Genomic DNA, 5,784 nt, shown 5'->3' with positions numbered 1-5,784 from the left:
TGGCTGACATTGTGATACTATGGTATCCAGACAACTCCTGCTCATTACTGTAGGCGTCTGTAGTTATCAATTTTTTTTCATTTTCGGCTGGTGTTTGTTTTGTGATATAGTTGGTATGGCAACTAGCACGACTGTGTTGTGAAGGCAAACAAGTGCCTCATGTAATTAAATTTTTGGCTGACTGTGTTTTGTGAAGCAACTGTGATGTTAGAATGCTAAAACCGTGTTATCAGAAAGTCATCCCAGGGAATGACAGTAGTCACTTGTGGTTTATGTTCCATGCCAAGCTTTCTACGTGGGTATCCGATCATGCTTGTATGTGCATTTCGTGATAACTCGCATGGGCTTCCATTGATTCAAGGATGATAATAGCAAAGGCACCATGTTACAAAGATGTTCTCATTTTTTGTCTGCTGCTCATGTGGTTATGTTTGTTGTATATTTGGTTGTTACTGCAATACTAATATTAGGGCAGCCAGACAACTGTGGCACAATACAGCAGGCATATGCAGTCTTACTTGTTTTGTTTCTGGCTGTTGTTTGTTTTGTAATTGGCATTAACTGGCATTACTGTGTTGTGAAGACGAACAAGTGCCTCACCCAGTTAAATTTTTAGTTAGCTGCACATTTTAACACCACTGTTATCAGAATTCAGAATTCAGAATATCAGAATTACACCAGACAAACAGTTTCCATGAACAGTTCCTTTCTGGTTTGGCAATTGCTTGGCTTGCTTCTGGCACTCGGGCCGTTTGTTTCCTGTGACATATAGGGTTTCTGTTATTGTGGTAGAGAAAGAATGCAATATTCAGGAGCATTACATTTTCTAGTTTCTAGTGTATTGCCGCCTATTTTGTCCAACTGTTATACTAAAACAAAGATATGCTGACAAGCATTACTGTGATATGTAGTGATGTAACTGCATTATGAAACAGGACAACAGTGAAGAATGCAGGCACACTGTTTTACGCATTGCATTTATCATAAAATGTGCAAATTGAGTTTGAAATTATTGAAATAAATGCAAGAGTCGTGCATTTCTGGTGCTTAGGAAAACTAAAACTGAAGCTTCTTCACAAGAAGCACAAAATCTGTTCTTCCAGTTTGCTTTACTAACACATTAATAGTGGGCAGTTTTAAAATTAAACTAGTTAAAAGGTAGCAATTGGAAAAGGTAAAAGTAATATTCTTGCATGCATACTATTTTTCAAAGCAGACACCATGAGTACTGCATTGAAAGGCCTTCGGCTGCTGAAGCAGTTTTATAGTAGCTGCAAAAATTAGGTGTTCGCACATCGAAAGGTATGCTACGAAGCAAAGGTTGAAAGGCAGTCCATGCTAGATGGTGTTTACTGTATAGTATCTTGTTGTACACATTCTGCAAGCCCGTTGCCCATTTTGTTGACAAGATCACTGCATTATTGTATCTGCAAAACATAAGGAGCGGTTGCTACCAGAATGTGCCATACCATGCAGTCTTTTTTACATGAACAAATGTGCTGCTTCTTGCCATTTATGTAACTGCCCAAGGTCTTTTTTACAGGTTTGACAGCGCATGTTATTGGTCCTGCTCTTCTTTTCGTGTTCTTGGCAGGAAATAAAAAATTTCCAAGCTAGCAATAGTACTTACTATGCCAAATTCAATGAACAACCTGAAAGCTGGTCACTTTTGGTACTTACCTGTGCATATGTACTGCTACAACAACAATACAGTATGACAGACATTTCCGTGTGTGCCTGTATAAGGTTAAATAACTACAGTCTCCACAAAACTTGTTCAGAATGACTTTCGTAAAAAAGAAATGTTTTTTTAGTACTCTAAATCATATAAACCAGAACTACGGACACTGCTGATGGCATTTTCTGCATTTTTGGTGTTTGTGGACCACCACACTTGTTACAGCCTGAAATTTTCCTTCCACTGAGACTATCCACAGTTTAAGTGTGCACATTGACAAAAACTTCACACTTTGAGTGGCTCCTTGCATTTGATTTTTTTTTCATTTTTCGACAATGCGTTCATCACATTTGTTAAATATCACACTTTGCCTGGCAGCTCACAAAACTAATTGGTAAAAGCCAGTAATCACTGCAGAATTATTTCGGAGAGTGTTGACCTGATAAATACCCGCACCGACATTATCAGTTGAAAAGGAACTTGTTGTCACTGAACGATGGCCTTGAGAGATTCACAGTTGCAGCAATTATTTTGAATATGCTATCAATGTATGGCAGAAAGACGAGACCAAACCGATTTTTAAAAATGCGGTACAGTTTCATTCTTTGAATGGCCCTCTCCACATGTACTCGGGCGCTTGCTATGGATTGGTTTCTCCTAGCTTCCTCTGCAGTGAGCTGTTTTCCCATGAGGAATGGAGGTCTGATCATTTTGATGTTTCTTTTCTTTGCAAAGTTCACCGATTAGGAAGCCTTTATCTACCATCACACTGTCAACATGGGGAATACACTTGTCAAGAACTCTGCGCTCCTTTGTGATGTATGTGTCAGATGCTTTCCCTCCATATGCCGGACTTACATAGCTAATTAGGCCTCGTGGTGTCTCACTCACCAGGACCTTTGCAGTGTACGTGCGCTTATATTGGCTGTATGTGAGGAGCCTTGACACTAGATCTCTTGGGCGCTCAATTTCTATTTCAGCGCAGTCAAGCACCATCCTCGTGTCTTTGTATTCTTTGAAATACATTGTGAGACAGTTCACAACTGCGGTCTTCGTTGGCCAGAAAATTGCATGCTGAAAAACGCTTGCTAGAATTACAATTGAATCCTTGAAATTGTTCGACACAGTTGTACGGTGGGCACTAAACAACACCGCCAACAGAGAAAATGTTAAGTCATGATAGGGCTTCATGTATGTGAGGAGCACAACATCATCATCACTTAAGGATAAGCTTCGCGTTCCTTGACGCAACCGCATTTCTGTGTAAAGTTATCTTATGTTGTAGAACAACTCGGAAGAGGCTATGCCTGTGAGGACAACAAGACCATGCTGTTCGGGCACTTCTGCAATTGTAATAAGCTGTTCTCTTGCAAATAGGTTGTTTCTAGTGTCGACCTGAATTCCAATTTCTTTAGACAGCTCCACAGCCTCGGCACTTATCTCTGAAAAAAAGAAATGACAAATTGAGCTTAACAATAACATAAATTATAGCAGTCTCAAGTATTAATTAGTATTACGAACAGCAGTAAAAGTGTGGCACTGTTTGCTGGATACCTTCTGATATTGTAGTCCAATCACCTGGACTCGCAGCCAGAGCTTCTGGAGGATGGAAATCTAAAATAACATGAAACCAACTAAAAAGAGCAAAGTACCATACATCACAGTTAATGAGGTGGGTGCCCAAATGCAACACAAATTTGGCACATCAAATTTAGTATTACTTAAGGGATAAACATACCATCGCACTCTACTGGTTCTCTCTCTTCGGCCAGTGGTGCATCAAGTTCCAACATCGCGCTGCTCGAGCTTTCCTCTGCGCCTTCTTGGTATTTCTGTCCAGCATCAGTGCAAATGGAAGATGTCTGTGGCAGCTGGTAAGAGCGTATGGGAATGCCTCTTTCCCCTGAAATTGAAATCCAAGCTTTTCTGGACATTTTATTTATAGATAACATTAATGCCACTTCCAACCGCGATTGAGGTCGTTCGGGATCGAAGTTATTGATCACGATTGACTCCCTTCGGTAGCCTGCGCGAGGGGCCAATCGCGATCGATAATTTCGATTCCGATCAGGCTAGATCACGGTAGAAAGTGCCCAATGTGGCACACGTTTAAGATAGCTGCGGAGCTCTTTTAATACGTATACAGTAATGGCTCGTTGCTACAGTGAATTAAACAAAAGAGGAAGGGCTCGTGCGGGTACAAATGCGTGATCAACATTGCTTCTGCATAATCAAACGCGGGCGATAGGAGTTCCGCCGTGAGTCAATGTGTTGCCCTGCTCGCTCCTACACCGAGCAACGCCGGATCAAGCGACAGCACATTTCGCCTATTCTGGCTGTCAGAGATCGTTTTCGATTATTTCTGGCATCTGCATATATGTGTAAACGACTTGTTATTGCTAACAGCAAAGACAATCAATATCGATACACTTACGCCGTCTTATCGCCGCTCACACAAGCAGCCGCCTCGCATCGTGTGGACGTACAGGCAGGTTGACGGACGGAACTGCTTCCGGCGACAACTTTCGGTACTTGTAACCTGGTAATAAAGTGATAGGCACGTTGACTGCATGCAAAAAACCGAAAAGTACACCCGAAATGGCCTTACCTTGCGTCTTGTATACGAGATATACAAAATCCTCTTCTCTGAAGTGCTTGCTGCAGACGACGGCGTGTTTTGACGGCAGCTTGCCCATTCTAAGCTTTATTAACCAAACTTTCTTAAGCTTCGTCGACTTCGGATGGAAGTGAAAACTTACACCATCGTCCTTGCGAGATTTACATTGCGGAACAGAGCAGTAAGTCACCATCGCATCGCACAAAAGCGGGCGCGGGCAGTGCAGATCTAGGAGATCGTCGGCAGCGTAGCAGGCAAGTCCTTGCCATGACGTCACATTGCTGCGATTGCAGCGACACCAGTGTTCGTTCTCGGGGGTAATAACGAGCACAGACGCATTGAACTTGCGCAGGGTGTCCTGCGCACGGTGCTCGTGGTCCTTCATGGGGCGGACTTCAAGTGGACACGAGACTACGACGGCTCGGGCCTTTCGGCTCTCGGTGACCTCGTGGTCGTAGTGCCGTACTACCGCCTGCACTTGCTCGGATTTCTGAGCAACGGCACTGATGCTGCGCCGGGAAACCTCGCACTTCACGACCAGATACAGGCACGTACCACTTTGGTAGAGCCATACGTGAGGTTTCACACTGCGCGTAAGAAAAGGATGTAGTATTTCGTGCATATTTAAGCTATGAGAGGTACTCGCGTTTTCAATGGAGTTCTGGGCTCACGTGCTTACTGCGGCAAACTTCCGCAACGATTACCTCCATATTTCTTTACACCTAAAACAGGTGCATAATGTCAGTATGATTGAAGCTGAGAAGGTACAGAATGCCGTGGAGCATAAAAACAATATGGAACTTTCGCACAAAGGCGAAGCATTGAAATCGACATCAAGTTTTAGCGTCGCGCTCGAGCTTCTTGAATGTTGCTCTAACAGCACGCGGAAACGTCACGGTGACGCGACGCAGCTCGCGAGACAAGCGCTGCTGTGCAGCAATGAAAGCATCCCGATGGTGCCTCGCGAGGCAGGCGTGAGGGTGAGTGCCGCCAACTCCACGAGATTTTAACGAAGGAACACCGTCAACGCGCGTATAGATCTTGAAGCACACTCACTGTCTGTTCCGCTAGACTCCGACGTATGGGAACATTTTCGCCGTATTGGCTAGACTCCGCCGTATGGGCACATTTTCCCGAAGGAACGTTAGCGTTTTTGCGGCCGTGCTTGAACGCAGCGCACGAAGCTCCTACTGCAAGCCGTGAAAGACACAATGCTGTCCTGGCTCCGCCGTAGAGCAGACTGAGCGCAACGTGGCAGTGCATTCAAATTGGCTTCCTTGAGTTGATGCGAAAGCGTCCAATGATTCACTGACCAAAAAAATTACATATATTGAGAGAATTGTCTCCTAATGTGTAGCATTCTTTGCATCAGTTCATGCTTTAGCGTGAGCTGATGTTTCTCTGTGTTTAGCCTACGGCGCCATAAGGTAAGACTATTCTGAACTGAAATTGTTCCCAAGTCCGGACGTCAAATTGACGTGGTTGTTTC

At 43.8% G+C, this 5,784-nt stretch overlaps 1 pseudogene; it reads right to left on the bottom strand.

Moving 5' to 3' along the window:
• Positions 1-2,142: 2,142 nt before the first annotated feature.
• On the bottom strand, positions 2,143-2,869 carry LOC142570783 (uncharacterized; annotated as a pseudogene).
• Between the last annotated feature and the right edge of the window lie 2,915 nt (positions 2,870-5,784).

This window comes from Dermacentor variabilis, chromosome 2 (assembly GCF_050947875.1).
Source record: "Dermacentor variabilis isolate Ectoservices chromosome 2, ASM5094787v1, whole genome shotgun sequence".
NCBI classification, from domain to species: Eukaryota; Metazoa; Arthropoda; class Arachnida; order Ixodida; family Ixodidae; genus Dermacentor; species Dermacentor variabilis.
This window is presented reverse-complemented; position numbering and strand designations above follow the sequence as displayed.